This window comes from Eriocheir sinensis, chromosome 5 (assembly GCF_024679095.1).
Source record: "Eriocheir sinensis breed Jianghai 21 chromosome 5, ASM2467909v1, whole genome shotgun sequence".
In the NCBI taxonomy this organism is placed as follows: Eukaryota; Metazoa; Arthropoda; class Malacostraca; order Decapoda; family Varunidae; genus Eriocheir; species Eriocheir sinensis.
In genome coordinates this window covers 20036115-20053614 of record NC_066513.1, presented here as the reverse complement: position 1 = coordinate 20053614, position 17500 = coordinate 20036115, and the positions used below count along the sequence as shown (strand labels likewise).

The following is a 17500-nucleotide window of genomic DNA, read 5'->3' as shown; positions in this document are numbered from 1 at the left end:
TATTTTTAATCTATTTAACCTCTTTACTCTTATTGTTCTCTCCCTCTTATCTGTTTTCTTTCCCCTTCTTACCATTTTACATTCCTCCTTCCTTACCAATCCTCAACCACACCTCCAGGAAAACAAATCCTTCCTAAAACTCAAACTTCTTACTCCTCCTCCTCCTCCTCCTCCTCCTCCTCCTTTCCCTCATCCTCCTCCTATTTATCCCACTTCTTCCTCTACACTACAAGAAAAACAAACATTCCCCAGACTTAAATCTGCCCCTCCTGGTACTCGTCGTCGTCGTCGTCGTCGTCGTCGTCGTCGTCGTCGTCGTCCTCCTTAAAGACCCGTAAAACTTCCCTCCAAAACAAACCGACACCAGATTCAGGTACACACGGCAATCACCAGTCAGGTAAACAACTTTATAGCACCTCTCTATGTCTGTCTGATTGTCTGTTCGTCTCTTTCTCTCCTCTACCTATCAGTCTTTATCTCTGTCCCAAGATAAAAAATTTCCTTATATCTGTGTTCAGGTGTGTGTGTGTGTGTGTGTGTGTGTGTGTGTGTGTGTGTGTGTGTGTGTGTGTGTGTGTGTGTGTGTGTGTAATAATAATAATAATAATAATAAACGGTTTATTTCATGAAGTACCAGGCAGCCCTAGAGCTGAAAATATACATCAATGGAAGATGAAATGAAATGAATGAGACAAATGAACAAAGTAGTATGATTGAAAATAAAAAGGAAAATAGAAATAACAATAATAGCAATAATCATAGTAAAGATAATAATAATAATCAAAAGAGAGAGTGTGTGTGTGTGTGTGTGTGTGTGTGTGTGTGTGTGTGTGTGTGTGTGTGTGTGTGTCATACGCCAAAGATGAACGTCTGCTTTATGAGGATAAGGAAGATACATTTGGACGGCGCCGGAAACTACTTAACATCGACTCCAGTAGTTTTAGTTTTATTCTCTCTCTCTCTCTCTCTCTCTCTCTCTCTCTCTCGAGCCTAAAATAAAAGTTCCCTCACGCTCTTAATCTTCATAAATTCAGTTTTAAAGACGAGAATATTTTTGTCTCTCTCTCTCACACACACACACACACACACACCGACCTTGTCTCTAATTAAGAACGAACAAAATCACAAACCTCTCTCAAATTAAAGCGAGAACCGACATGACTGATTACAAAAAAAAGAAAAAAAGAAGAAAAAAAACACTAATTATTCCCAAATCCGTCATAATTTTCATCCCGTCACCTTCTGTATCTCCGTATTTTCCTTTGTCTTTATTTATTGGTCTTTTTCCCCTCCTTTCCTCTCTTCCCTCCCTCGTTATTTGCTATTCTCGTCTCACACACACACACACACACACACACACACACACACACACACACACACACACACACACACACACACACACACACACACACACACACGCAAATAAAATAATGTATACACACAAACACACAGGTATATATCTCACACCTGTCTTAATCTTTGTCTGGCGGCGTATAAATTATTGCTTTACCTGGGAGTACGGGCAGGTGTAAGGCCCTCCCCCTCCTCCTCCTCTTCTTCTTCTTGGTCATGATCTTTCTCTCCTACCTGAATCGATACGCCTGACACAGCCACCACCACTAAAACCACCACCACCACCACCACCCAAACAACAAAAACAACGACAACAACAACAAGCCTACCTTTGATACCGACGGTCGCATTAATTTCGGCTTACCTGTGTCTCATTAGCCCCATGCGTCACCACCTGTCACCTGCCAACACCACCATCACCATCACCACCACCACCACCACCATCATCAGCATCATAAAACAAATCATCTAAATTTATCGTTTCATTCGCTTTGTGTGTGTGTGTGTGTGTGTGTGTGTGTGTGTGTGTGTGTGTGTGTGTGTGTGTGTGTGTGTGTAGAGGTGAGGCGCAGGAAAATATAACAATGAGTGAGCACAGGTCATATGCCTCCTCCTCCTCCTTTTCCTCCTCCTCCTCCTCCTCTTCCTCCTTTTCTTCTCTCCCTTTTGTTATCCTCTCCTTCCTCTCCTTCCACCGAAACGCAATGCGACAACACACCTACATATTTCCCTCCCTCTGTGTGTGTGTGTGTGTGTGTGTGTGTGTGTGTGTGTTTATCATATCACCTCGTTCGTGTTTGTTTGTTTGTTTGTTTGTTCTCAGGTGAGCTACTTTTCATTTTTCTGTAAGCATGAAGTATTGAATTCTGCTGCCTGGTCTTCAGTCAGGTATGTAAAGGTTGTTTGTTTGTTTGTTGAGGCATTCGATCTTTTCTGGATTTTTCCTCCACCCTTTCGTTCTTTATTTCACATTTTTATTCCATATTTTCTTTTTGATTTTCCGATTACCTTGAGCTTCTACTCTATTCACTTCGACATTATCTTTCCTCTTTTCTTTTTTTTTCTTTTTTACTTATTTCCTTATTTTCCATCTTCCTTTCTCCTCTTCTTTTCTATTTTTTTCTTATATATTTTTCTTTACCTCATTAATTTTCTATTTCTTTCCTTATAATCAATCTTGCTTGTTTTCCTTATCCTTCCTTCCTTTCCACTTTCCCCATATTTTCTTTCTTTTCTTTACCTTTTTTTCTTTTCACCACATTTCACATTTCATAATTTCTTTCATTTTTCACCTGCCTCTTCTACGCTTTCATATGCTTTTATTTGGACATTTATGAATCTGCACCCAGACTCATTCACTTCCATATCCGACTTTTTACTTATTCAGAGACATATCAATCATTTCCACTTTATTCATTGATTTTTCGTTTGTTCTTCGTACCTGTCGTTAAATATTCACTCATTCTTTAAATCCTTCGTTATTCATTCATTCGGTTTTACTTTTTGTTTATTTATTTTATTGGTTATTTGTTTAGTTCAGTTTTCTTTACATATATTCGAGCAGCAGCAGTACTTCGAATACATTGCTAAGTTTTTATGATGGTCTGCATGAGGCTTTATCTGGCTGTGTGTGTGTGTGTGTGTGTGTGTGTCTCTCTCTCTCTCTCTCTCTCTCTCTCTCTCTCTCTCTCTCTCTCTCTCTCTCTCTCTTCGTATTCGAGACAGGAACAGCTTCACAATACGCGAACCCTTGGCCATAGTGACCTTCATCTGGACAGAGTCGCTTTATCTATCTTTCTATCTATCTACCTATCCAACGAGGCGGAAGCAAATTGGCAGGATTTCAAAGGTGAATCCATACATTCTACGAGTCTTCAAGATGAGTTGGCGGCGGCGAGCGGCGGACGGAATAGGGTTTCAGTTGATGTTCGAGAGCTGGAGTAAAGGAATTGAAAAGAACCGAACGAAACGATAAGGTTTGACGTGAACTAAAAATAATGCCGCGTATGATAAGATTTTGGGAACTGAATAAAGGATGTGGACAGCAAAAACATATGCAGTTATTTTTAAAGGAACGTAAGGTTTAGAAATTGAAAACAGAACAGCTGGCATACACAAAATAATGATGAAACGATTCAATTAAAAATATGAACCTTTACAGTGTCGTTATATAAAGTTATACGAGCAAGCTAAGGAAAAGACTTATAAGAATTCAGGGACATTCGAAAACAGAGATATAAATGGAAATTCGAGCACTCAGACTGAAGTGCATAAAAGTGTAAGGAAATAAAACCGTGAACGGATAAACAAGTCGAGTAAAAACGGATGAAACACGAGGAGACACTTCAATAAAAATGCGTCACGGAATAACAGATAACAGAGAGAGAAAATATATTTAAAAACGTGGGGGTGGAAAAGAGAGAAAAAGAAAGAATGAGACAAACAACAGACAGACAGACAGACAGACAGAGTAAAAGAAAATGTCCTTAACTATAATTCTGCCACAGCCACAATGAAATATAGACATCTACTACTACTACTACTACTACTACTACTACTACTACAACAACTACCATCTTATTTAACCACTGCTGAAGTAACCACAGAACATTTCCATCGCTGCCATGTTCCACCACCATTACCGCCACCACCGTCACCACAATCAACACCACCGTAATTGCTACTCCACCCCCCCTAGTACAGCAATTATCCAACCTATTTACGCCATCCCGTTCGTGTGTGTACTAGTGGACCTATAACACACACACACACACACACACACACACACACACTAGCAGGAAAAGGGGGCGAGAACCAGGAAGAGAAATGGATCGAAGAGAAGGAGGAGACTAAGGAGGAGAAAAAGGAGGAGGAGAAGGAAGAGGCAAGAGGAGAGAAAAAAGTATTGCTGAAAAATGAGACTTGGGATATGGCAGTAAAAAGAAAAAAAACAGAAAGCAGATTTGAAGAAGATAAAAAAATACAAACATGAACAATAATTAAATTCTCAATGAAAAGACGAAAAAAAAAAGTTACTTGACAAGCATATTAAGTAAAAGGATTATGAAATAAGCTAAAACCCAAAATTAAACGTGCATCTTTATCATATATATAAAAAAAGCAAAACCTTCATAAAATGTAAATATAAAAGTATACAAGTTAATGGATTGCATGAAAATGAGGACGGAGGAGAGAGAAAAATCGTGGCGTGAAGGAGAAAGAGGAGGAGGAGGTGGAGGAGGAGGAGGAGGAGGAGATGGAAAATGAGGAGGAAGAGATAAGAGGTAAAGGACGAGAGCGGAGAAAAGGAAGAAGAAATGAAGGAAGTGGAAAAAAGTAATAAAGTGCTGAATAGAAAAACGGAGATAAGAATGAGAAGGACGTGAAAGAGGAGGAAGAGGATGAAGAGACAAGAAAGAAATGAGGAGGAAGAGATAGCGAAAAGATGAGGGAGGAAAAGAAAGAAGAAAAGGAGGAAAAGGAATAGGAAGAAGGTGATAATGAAGAACGAAGGGAATCATAAAAGAAATATAAAAAGTAGTATTGGAAAAGGAAAAGGAAGAAGAAAAGGAAGAGGAAAATATGTTAATGGAGAAAGAAAGGAATCAGAAGAAAAATTAAAGAAAGAGAAAAAAAAACTGAATAGAATGACTGGAAGAAGGGAGAACACTGAAGGAAAGGAAGCAGGAAGGAAGGAGAAAGAGGCAAATCAGATGAGAAATAAGAAAAGAAAGAAGCAAAAAAAATCCTGAATAGAAAGACGGGGCGAAGGGAGAACACAGTAGGCGGAGCGGGGCGGCAGGAAGGGGGAGAACAAAACCTGTGATCGATTATGTCAGGTGTAGCGTGAGGTGAGGTTGTTAAAAGCACACCTGCCTTCTCACACCTCACACACCTGCGTCACTCACAAACACACACACTTCCTCGTCTACGCCACACACCTGGATCATATACCCTTCCTACACCTGCCCGTTTTACTTCCGTTACTACATTTTATACACCTCAACATACATAGTCATATATATACACGACAGGTGAGGTTAAATATACACCTGCCTTCTTGCACCTCACACACCTGGACTACACACAAACACACACTTCCTCCTCTACGCCACACACGTGAATCGCATACCTTCTCTACACTTGCCTGTTTTACCGTAGAAATCTAACACATTCACCTAATTACTACATATACACCTGGATTTACATAGTCATACATATTAGTGCACCATATACCTGCTTCTTTCCCTCACACGCATATCAATACCATACAACATCTGGGTAATATATTTTCACCACACCTTATAGAATGAATATAAAACGCATAAGCAGGTTATTGACGTTGCCGTTCATACCTTTACAAAACAATAACAAACACTAGCGGATTAAAACGATCCCTCAACACCACTTCACAGGAGGAGCTTTAGGAATCAGTATATCAGATGTACGGTGTTTTGACCCTATTTGATTAAAGGGAAAGAAAATGTTCAATAAGGAATCAATCATCCACTCATGTCTGACTTGTGGCGAGTGAGGGTGTTAGGGAGATGAGCGTGAGAGGCTGCAACGAGGAGTGAGTGAGTGAGTGAGTAAGTGAGAGTGAGTGAGAGGGATGTTGCGGAGTGGCAATTAGTTAAGGCTGCACCATGACGTGGTGTTTGGGGGGGGGGAGAGAGAGAGAGAGAGAGAGAGAGAGAGAGAGAGAGAGAGAGAGAGAGAGAGAGAGAGAGAGAGAGAGAGAGAGAGAGAGAGAGAGAGAGAGACATATAGGCACACACACACACACACACACACACACACACACACACACACACACACACACACACACACACACACACACACAAATAGAACAACTAGAGAAAACAGACACAGATAAGGGGAGAGAGGCGGCGTTAAGGGTGATATTAAAACATGTTTGTATTACGTTTCACAGGTGACGGCTCTTCCCCTAATTGTTTGCACCTGATAAGACTGCCATAACGAGGCGCAAGGGTACAGGTAAACGAAACACAGGTGAGACAATCGGGTTAATTACTTTTTTTTGTCTTCCCATATACATCAGGACAGGTAAACGGAAGAAAGGTGTGAAGATGTCTCTTTTCTGGGAGGCGTCGTTTTGTACAGCAGGTAAAATATGAACAGGTAAAATTAACACGTGTATAAGAAGATCCCTTAAAATGGTTCTCTGCATCGCTCCATACAGCAGATAGGTAAAGACAGAACAGATAAACGATACACAAGTGATAAAGTATGTGAAGACTCCTTTTAGAATTATTATAGGGTGACAAATGTTAAAGTCTACGGATAACGTTTGCCGTGTTAAAGTATACGGACTCGTCTTGCTGTGTTTCATAACCTCAATACAAAGAATTTCGTCTCACCAAGGAGTCTCTTAAGCTATTGGAGTGGAGAAACAAAGTCAACAGAATCATCGGAGCATCTTTGAGCAGCAGAAGAAATGGAAGGTTTTCGTTTGGAGCTCTTAGGGCAGGACTAGGCGTTTTTTTTTTTTTTTTTTTGGGGGGGTTCACGTAAACATCACTATTTTATTACGAATCTGAACAGGAAATTCTTAACGACGATGTTTCTATTTCAGTAACCATCGTTTATCTAACCTTCTTGTTGATAAATGAATCTATTAAAATCTCACTACACTATTATCTCTAAGGCAACAAAAGATAAATAAAAATATATTACTACCATTAAAAAAATCCCAAGAAACGGCACGCGGAAAAAAACTAGAACAAAGAAAACGGAGCCCTACACATGATTTATACACAGGCCGAGATAAAATAAATATGACAAAAAGTTGAAGGGGATATTCTACAAGCTTCCGGCTAGACGGGAGAATAAATATTAGCCCCATATTTCAGAGCCTCGAGGCAGAGAGTGCAAACAAACCCGATTTATCCAGCTACTCTTCATCTTACTTTCTCTTCCGTTTATCCCATTTCCTTCCTGTTCCTACTCCATCACAGACTCAGGAGACAATGGGTCGGAGATGAGCACTGAGGCCACGCGCAGCAATAGTATATGCCCACAACTTTGCCTTAACTAATCTTCAATATCCTAGACTTTTTTTTCCCTTGTCATCCCTACACTCCTTTCTTTTTAGCTCTTCACCTTCATATCATTCCTATTATTTTCTCTCTTCTTCATTCTAACTTCCTGCCACGTCATGTTCCTCTTTTTTTCTTCTTAACCATTCAATATACGAACTCTATTTCCCTATGGTACAATCTCTCTCTCTCTCTCTCTCTCTCTCTCTCTCTCTCTCTCTCTCTCTCTCTCTCTCTCTCTCTCTCTCTCTCTCTCTCTAAGACGTACCCTATTTCTCTCTTTATCATACGAGAGACTCAAATATTTTTCGAGCAAACACATACATCAGAATAAGCTTTTTCATCCGCCTTGAGAGAGAGAGAGAGAGAGAGAGAGAGAGAGAGAGAGAGAGAGAGAGAGAGAGAGAGAGAGAGGGGAGTAGGAGGAGAGTGAGCGGCAGGTAAGACAGAAGGTTGACACAGGTAGAAAATGAGGAGTTTCTTTTTACTCTCTCTCTCTCTCTCTCTCTGATAACAACTCACAAGAAACAAAACAAATTCAAACACACGCACATCTTAATTATACTCATCAACATACTAGAAAAGAGATGAAAACGTAAGGAAACGATAAAAAGTAGGAAAGCACCAGAGGGAATATTACAAAAGAAACACAGATACACAAAGCACCAAAGCGGGAGAACAGAAGAACAAAGGAAAACAAATGATGCAATATTTACCACGTGTCGGTTTAAAGAAGGCAAGTCCCGTAAGTCTGTGAAAGGATTAATTTCCAGGAGTGTATTGCGGCGCCGCTGTCTCGAATCGTTTTACGCTGTACGATAATAGAGAGAAAGAGAAAGGCAAAATGGAAAGCTATAAAGTCAGCGGTATTTATGGTGCTTTCCTATCCACGAGTGTTAATGTACTTTTCTGTTTATATCGCCATCAATTTTCTAGTGTAAATACATATATCAGACACACACATACAAACACACATACATACATGCATACATATATACACATACCTACAACAGACAAGTAAAACTTTTATTAATTTATAGTACGTAATGTCATCGCACCCTGACGCTAATATAAAGAAAAGAGGTTTAGGGTAAGGCGTTTCAAGTGTAGAGAGACTAAACTCCAATAGCATTAGTCTCTGGCTCTGGCTCTGGCTCTGGCTCTGGCTCTGGCTCTGGCTCTCTCTCTCGTTAAACAACTATCTCTAATCATGGAAGTGGTGCCGCTGGTCATGTACAGAACACACACACACACACACACACACACACACACACACACACACACACACACACACACACACACTTGAAGCAAGAAAAAAACTTTGCGACATTAAAGTTGAGAATTAAGACAGCCAAGCCTTTCTTATACTCTTGCCTGTGCTATTAAATATTTTGTTTATGTTTAGTAGTAGTAGTAGTAGTTGTAGGACGAAAAGGAGAAGGAGTAAATGTGTGTGTGTGTGTGTGTGTGTGTGTGTGTGTGTGTGTGTGTGTGTGTGTGTGTGTGTGTGTGTGTGTGTGTGTGTGTGTGTGTGTGTGTGTGTGTGTGTGTGTGTGTGTGTGTGTGTGTGTGTGTGTGTGTGTGTGTGTGTGCGCGCGTGCGTGTGCGTGTGCGTGTGTGTGTATTCAGGGATATTCAACAAACGAAAAAAACATCTTAGTATCCCCGAAGCAAATTTACTTTCCATTTAATATGCTGAAGAGAATGTGATTGTTGTACTTTTACTTATTCACGGTTACTTACCTAATTACCTGCACGCACACACACACACACACACACACACACACACACACACACACACACACACACACGTTTTCACTATCATCACGAAAATTAAGCCATGACGTGTTTTTTACCTTAATAACTAAATGAGAGAATGGTATAATATATTTACAAGTGCACCTACCCATCCATGTAATCCCCGGGTAAACATGACTCCTTTCTCCGGTCCATACCTGTAATTAGAAAATAAAATAATTAGTTAATATATTATTTTCTTCTTTTCACTCACCGACACACCCTCTGATACATACACACTACAGCACACACACACACACACACACACACACACACACACACACACACACACACACACACACACACACACACACACACACACACACTTTACAACACCCATCAATATCACTACAGCCCATATACACATTCATAATTGCCATCGCGTGAATTGCAGCACGCAGTTAACGTAATGATCAAAATACTGGCAATATATGTAGAGGTAAAATATTAAATAAGGCTCGGAACTGCCTAAAGCTTCGTTATGATATGGTGATGAGGTTACAGATTTAACTATTGTTCTCATATGAAACGACTCACTTCTAGAATGGAGAGAGAATGTTGAGATGTTATTTTTACAGCAAAGGAGGCAGCTCAAGGGCAAAAAACAAAGACTACGACGACAACAACAAAAAAGCCCGCTAGATGCTGCTCCGAACAGAAGTAGAGAAAACGAGAGGCTAAAAGAGAGGTCAATTTCAGGTGAAGAGGTACAGAGACTCGAGAAGTAATCATCATGGATTAGGGAACAGACAACGGTTGAGGATTATAAATAACGACGACGAAGAACAAGAAATTTAACTCTGCCCGGTCGTATCGTGCGTAGAACAGATTACAGATGGACAGCCAAAGTAGCAAAGTGGCAACCTAGAAATTGAAGAAGACAGGGAGACAGTGAACCAAATGGAGATATTAAACTTGTAGCATTACCGGAACAAGATGGAGCACACTAACACCAGACAGTGAGAGGTGGAGGACATTATTAAGAGCCTTTGTCCTCCAGTGAACTAATAATAGCTGAGGATGATGACGATGAAGAGAATGAGAAGGAGGAGAAGAAGACTGTAGAGTGTGATGGATTTGGTATAGTTAGGCATGTTTAGTTTAGGTTAGGACAGGTATGATATATTTGGTTACCTGTCACACTGAACTTAATAACACAGGTAGAGTATTAGGGACGCATGAATAAAAGCCGGATTTAAGGTCATTTCAAGGTAATGTGAGTGGAACAAAGGGAAGGACGGAAGACTATAATGGAAGATAATTAGTCACGAGTAATAAATGATAGTACGAGGGAATGATGATAAAGGTGAGGGAAGAAGATTATTAGGTTGGAAAGGACATTCACACACGCAGTATTTACTCACACACACACACACACACACACACACACACACACACACACACACACACACACACACACACACACACACACACACACACACACACACACACACACACACACACACACACACACACACACACACACACACCTACAAAGTAAAACATGACAAGAGATAAAAACAGAAACCGACTATCGATTATTATTATTACTAGTAGTAGTAGTAGTAGTAGTAGTAGTAGTAGTAGAAGTAGTAGTAGTAGTAGTAGTAGTAGTAGTAGCAGACGTAGACGTAGTAGTAGTAGTAGTAGCAACAACAGCAGTATTATTAGTAGTAGTAGTAGTAGTAGTAGTAGTAGAAGTAGTAGTAGTAGTAGTAGTAAACCTAGTTTAGCTAATAGCTGCACAATCGTTAGGTGACATTAACAACACTATAGTCGGTTCACCCGAGTCTGAAGTGTGCATTATCGCGCAGCGGCAGCCTGCAGCCACAAGGCGTGTCTGATTTCGTGGATACTGTCTGCTAGCCTACGCATAGTAAACAGTCGTCAGTGTCAATAATATGCAGGCAGCAATAACAAGTACCGTCAATTATAGTTGACTATGATTTAAAAATATTAGTAATGTCACAAATAGCGGTTTTGTTAATTTACAAGATCGCTGATTATGATTATTAAACAGCCTTGAAGCTGTCCACCACCGAGAAAATTAGCAGGCTTTATAATAATAAAACAGCTATTTGCGAGATTACTAATATTTTTCTAACTCGAAATCGACTATAATTCAAGGTATTTGTTATTGTTACTTGCATATTATTGACAGTGACGACTGTTTACTATGCGTAGGCTAGCATACAATATCCACGAAATTGGACACGCCGTGTGGCTGCAGGTTGCCGTGGCGCGATAATACACACCTCAGACTTGGGTGAACCGACTATAACACAATACAACATTCACCAGCAACGAGACAGGTGCACACACACACACACACACACACACACACACACACACACATACACACACACACACACATCTGTTACTTGGAAACCCACAGTAAACACCAATAAATAATTAATAGTAACAGCTGAAGGAAAACGAAGAGCCATAAAAGAAAAAATATGATCAGAGTAAGAGGCAGCTAGAGTAAAGGAAAAGAAGAAATTAAAGTGAAGGAAGGTAAGAGCAGGGATGGAGTGAACACAAGAGCAGTGTATTCGAATAGTTCAAATTCCAAAATATACGAATTCGAATACCCTGAAATGGTTTTAATTCAAATACAAATACGAATACTTCAAATTCCAAAAAATACGAATTCGAATACCCTGAAATGGTTTTAATTCGAATACAAATACGAATACTTCTTGAAAAAATATATTTCGGAGTAAAGACGGTAACTGGTAACTGTTTGTGGTTTTGTTAGGTTACGTTAAGTTTAGAGTATCTTCAAACACATGATACCCAGTAACTTATGGTATAAATCAACAGAGAATGACCTCAAATTGTTGTATAAGAGTTTCATTACTAAGAAAACATATATGAATTTTCTGAGTCAAGACCCATAGTAACCGTTTGTGGTTTATGGTAACTGTTCGAGGTATTGTTAGGTTAGGTTAATTTTAGGGTATCTTCAAACACATGATAGGCGGCAAATTATGGCATAAATCAACAAAAAAGGACCTCCCTTTGTTAGGTAATAAGTCTCATTACTGAGGAAGCATATATGATTTTTCTGAGTAAAGACGTATTGTAACTGTTTGGGGTTTTGTTAGGTTAGGTTAAGTTTAGAGAATTTTCAAACACATGATAGGCGGCACATTATGGCATAAATTAACAAAGGAAGAACTCATTATGTTATATAGAAAGTCACATTAAGTAAAGTAGAATAGATGATTTTTCTGAGGTTTTGTTAGGTTAAGTTTAGGGAATATTCAAATACATGCTATCCAGAAATCTATAGCATAAATTAACAACAACAAAAAACTCAATTTGTTATATGGGAAATCTTATTGGTAAGGAAGCATGGATGAGTATTTCTGAGTTAAGACGTATGGTAACTTTTTGTGGGTTTTTTAGGTTAGGTTAAGATTAGGGTATCTTCAAACACATGACAGCCAACAACTTGTAACATAAATTAATAAAGAAAGATCTCACTTTGTTACATTGAGAGTAAGGAAGTATATATGATTTTTCTGAGGACTGACGTATGGTAACTGTTCCGAATTTTGTAAGTTTAGGTTAAGTTTAGGGCATCTTCAAACACATGATAGGCGACAGCTTATGGCATAAATTAACAATGAATGACCTTTCTCCGTCAGATAATAATACGTTTCATTCGTAAGGAAGTATATATGAATTTTCTGAGTCAAGACGTAGGGTCGTAGGGTAACTGTTTGTGGTTTTGGAAGGTTAGGTTTGGTTCAGGGATGGAGTGAATACAAGAGTTGTGTACTCGAATACGAATACTTCAAATCCAACGAATACGATTGCGAATACACTGAAGGTTAAAACTAAGTCAAGGAGTGTGAAGGAAAATGGATGAACATGAAAACACAAAAGGTTAATGTGATTGAAGTAAAGGGCGAGAGTGTGAGACAGACAGACAACGTTAATTAATAAGTAGGAGAGAAAAACAACATGAGATAGCGTGGTGAGAGCTAGTATGTCATGGGAGAGAGCTAATGTGTGTGTGTGTGTGTGTGTGTGTGTGTGTGTGTGTGTGTGTGTGTGTGTGTGTGTGTGTGTGTGTGTGTGTGTGTGTGTGTGTGTGTGTGTGTGTGTGTGTGTGTGTGTGTGAGTGTTTGTGTGTGTGTGCGCGAGTGTGTATTCACCACCACGGCCTGATCACGTGTTGGACTCGTATTCGCCAGCAGGCACCCTCCCGACATACGCAAGTGCTCTTTGTCGTCGATCTCTGGGTACTGCCAGGACCTCACACACCACACACCCCATCCCCCTTGCTCCAGGGGGTACAGTAACCACTCCTAGTCAATGGAAAGAATCCGATCTAAGCGGGCTCGAACCGCCGCCAGACCATGAAGCCTGGCAGCGCAGCGCTCTAACCAGTTGCACCACGGAGTGTGTGTGTGTGTGTGTGTGTGTGTGTGTGTGTGTGTGTGTGTGTGTGTGTGTGTGTGTGTGTGTGTGTGTGTGTGTGTGTGTGTGTTTCAGAGAAAGAAAGAAAAAAAAGAAAGAAAGAAAATAGGAAGAAAAGAAGGAAAACAAAGAAAAAGAGAGAGAGAGAGAGAGAGAGAGAGAGAGAGAGAGAGAGAGAGAGAGAGAGAGAGAGAGAGAGAGTGCGTGAGAGCAAAGTATATAGAAGGAAGTGAGTTAGGTAATGAATAAGTGTGTTTTGGGCATGACGAGAGTGTTAGTGAGATGGGAGAAGCATGGAGGAGGGAAGAGACAGGTAAGACAGGTAAGGGAGGGAGCAGGGTAGACCAGGTAAAGGAAGACACAGGGCATGTTTAAGGGGCGTTGCACCTGCCTTCAGGGGCCAAAGGTGCCCGGCTGAAAGGGTTTATTAAGGTGTTGATTAATTCATGACGGAGAGTGAAAGGATTTACAAATATCTGCGTGGAGAAAGGGGAAAGAAAGTGGGAGACGGATACTGATAGTGAGGGAAAGTGGAAAGTGAGTGATAGTTAAGGAGAGTGAAAAGTGGAGACAGGTAGAGAGAATAGGAATAAGGTATGGAAAGTGGAAAAAAAAACAAGAGGAGACGTATGAGAAGTAGAGTGAAAGAAAAAGGGAGGAAGCAAGAAAGAAAAAAGTTGACATAAAAATGGAAGAGAAAAGGAAAGTAGAAGAGAAGGAAATGATTGGGAAAGTTGACGCAGTTGGAAAAGAAGGAAAGGAAGAAGGGAGACTAGGAGGTACGGTGAGAGGGGAAGAAAGGAAAGGGAGAGAGGAAGAGGAGAAGTAAAATTGAAGAGGTAGGGTGTGCATGTGTGTGTGTGTGTGTGTGTGTGTGTGTGTGTGTGTGTGTGTGTGTGAGTGTGTGCGCGCGCATGGGTGTTGGCCGGGGCGGTATCAATCAAAATTTGTGACCCTATTTTGCGCAATTATTTCCTAAACTATATTACGGGAACTATTTCGGGATTTCGCCAAACGACAAAAAAAAGTTACTCTGACGTCACGCATTCTCTCTCTCTCTCTCTCTCTTTTATTAGGAGGACATGGGGCGAAAACCGAGTTACTTTCCCTAAAATAGCCCCCACTCCCCGGACGCGGCGCTCTCCTTGGGGTCACTAGGGCGCAACACTCTGGGGAAATTTCCAACACAGTGCAAAATTTCCATAGCATTATACACATGACGCCGCGGGGAAGGGAAGGCTTACCACTCGCCGAAGGGAGTTAGGAAAGTGAGTTTATATACGTGGGAGACAGAGAGAGAGAGAGAGAGAGAGAGAGAGAGAGAGAGAGAGAGAGAGAGAGAGAGAGAGAGAGAGAGAGAGAGAGAGAGAGAGAGAGAGAGAGAGAGAGAGAGAGAAGAAAATAGTAAGGGAGAGATAGTGTTTTATTACCTCTACTTCGTCTACTGTTGTCTAGGTCTTCTTTTTACGGTGTTTTTAAGAGCATAATAAAAAGAAATAAAAAGTGTAGATCCATCATCGTTTTCCCCCCTCGTTCATTCGCCTGACTCATTCAAAACTTTTTTTCCTCTCTGCTACTTTTTTTTTTTTGTACTTCTATTTGGCGAGAACGTTTTATTTGGGGTATATTTTTAACGGTAATTTATCAGCGCTGTCTACCATTTTATTTCATTTTTAGTTTAATTAAATGTTTTGCTATATACGTTAGGCAAAAAAAAAGTGTCCTGCCTGAATACTCTCTGCAAATAATAATAATAATAATAATAATAATGATAATGATAATGATAATAATAATAATAATAATAATAATAATAATAATAATAATAATAATAATAATAATAATAATAATAATAATAATAATAATAATAATAATAATAATAATAATAAAAACGACACATAATTCCCAGTCTCAATAAAGAGGATGGGAATGGAAAGGAGAAAAAGGGAAGAAGAAATTACTGCACACACACACACACACACACACACACACACACACACACACACACACACACACACACACACACACACTCAGATCGACATCACTTTTAATCCATGACCAACCCACTCCATCAAACTTCACCTCCTCCTCCTCCTCTTCCTCTTTCTCCTCCTCCTCCTCCTCTTCCTCTTTCTCCTCCTCCTCCTCTTCCTCCTTTAGTCCTTTCCCTTACTACCCTCTCCTCTTTCCCCCCTCTTTATCTCCTACGCCTCACTGTCTATCTACTGCTTCCTCCTCATTCTTCCATTTCCACTACTGTCCCTTTCATTTTCTTTCCTCATTTTTTCCTTTCCTTTTTTTTCCATTTTCCTGTTATTCTTATTTTCCTTCACTTTTTCCTTTCCTCGTCTCCTATTTTTTCTTCTCTCCCTCTTCTCATTCTCCAGTTCTTCCTGTTTCTTCCCCTTTTCCTTTCCATGTCTCCCATTTCCCCTCACCATTTCATATTTTCATTTTTTTTCTCTTTTTTCCTTTCCTTTTTTCCATTTTCCTGTTATTCTTATTTTCCTTCACTTTTTCCTTTCCTCGTCTCCTATTTTCCTTCTTTCCCTCTTCCCATTCTCCAGTTCTTCGTGTTTCTTCCTCTTGCAATTTTTCATCTTCCTTTTACCCTCATAGTCACATTTCTTCCTCTTCCAACCCATCTTCCCATTTTATCCCTCCTTTTCTCTTCCTCCATTTCCTTCTTCCTCCCTCTCACCCGTTTTCTGTCACTTTTTCTGCCACTCAACGTCATCCTGCCACGTCGCTTTCCTCCTTCCCATTCTGTCTGCCATACCTCTCACTCGCCCTCCCCCCCTCTCCCCCCCCCCCTTTCTATTGTACTCTTCTCCTCCTCTCTCCCTCTCTCTCCTTTCCCCTCTACACGTTCCCCACACCCTCCCCTCGACAAGTGATATCGTCTCTGTCACCATTCTCTAGAACACAACTCAGTTAAAAAGAAGAATGGAAAAAATAGTCCTACACTTATTTCGTATCAACTTCTTTTCATTCGCATCTTTGATCCATATGTTTCTGTCTCTGTGTCTCTCTCTCTCTCTCTCTCTCTCTCTCTCTCTCTCTCTCTCTCTCTCTCTCTCTCTCTCTCTCTCGCCTCAGTATTCCAAAGGTGCCTCTTGTTAATATGCCACAAAATATGTAAATAAGAGAAGAAACAGTAAACTTGTAATAAAAAGAAACAGATGATACTCTAGATTGTTTCAAATTCATCTTCTACAAATGAAAACAGAAAAGAAAAGGAATCAGTAAACCTGGAAGAAAAAGAAACAAATTATACTCAGATTCAGTTTCAGTTTCAAATTTATCTTCTACAAATGAATACAGAAAAAAAAATCCGTAAACTTTGAAAAAAAATATATATACTCAGATTCACTTCCAGTTTCAGATTTATCTTCTACAAATAAAAACAAATATAAATAAATCAAACTGTACTTCTCGAAATAGAAGAAAAAAAACTTCAATCGTATAAAGGTATCATTAATAAAACGTCAAAAAGAAAAATAAATATAAATAGAACTTCACACCTGGCCAAGAGATTCCTTCAGGTACGTCTGGGTCAATTCCTCCTCCTCCTCCTCCTCCTCAACCTCCTCCTCCTCGAGCCAAGTAGCTGAACTCCACCTTGATTACCTGCTCTTCATTTCCTCCCCTCCACCACACATCCTCTCCTTGACACCTCCCCCTTAGCTACACACCCTCCCTCCCTCCCTCTCCTTCCTCCTTCCTTTCACTGCACATCCTCCTCTTTCTTCTCACCCACACCTTTTTTACGTTTCCTTACCTTCTTCCCTCCCTCCATCTAGTCTCCCTCCCTCCACTGCACATTCTCCCTCTTTCTCTTCCTCCGCACGCTCTTCCTC

At 40.1% G+C, this 17500-nt stretch overlaps 1 protein-coding gene across 2 annotated transcripts in view; it reads right to left on the bottom strand.

The window, feature by feature from the left end:
- Window positions 1-17500, bottom strand: part of LOC126985068 (dual 3',5'-cyclic-AMP and -GMP phosphodiesterase 11A-like) — a 191903-nt gene that overhangs the window by 137017 nt on the left and 37386 nt on the right. For both annotated transcript variants that reach the window (XM_050839444.1, XM_050839455.1), the window contains exon 2: window positions 9319-9367. The gene's annotated coding sequence lies outside the window, so the exon portion shown is untranslated. The remainder of the gene's footprint in view (window positions 1-9318; window positions 9368-17500) is intronic.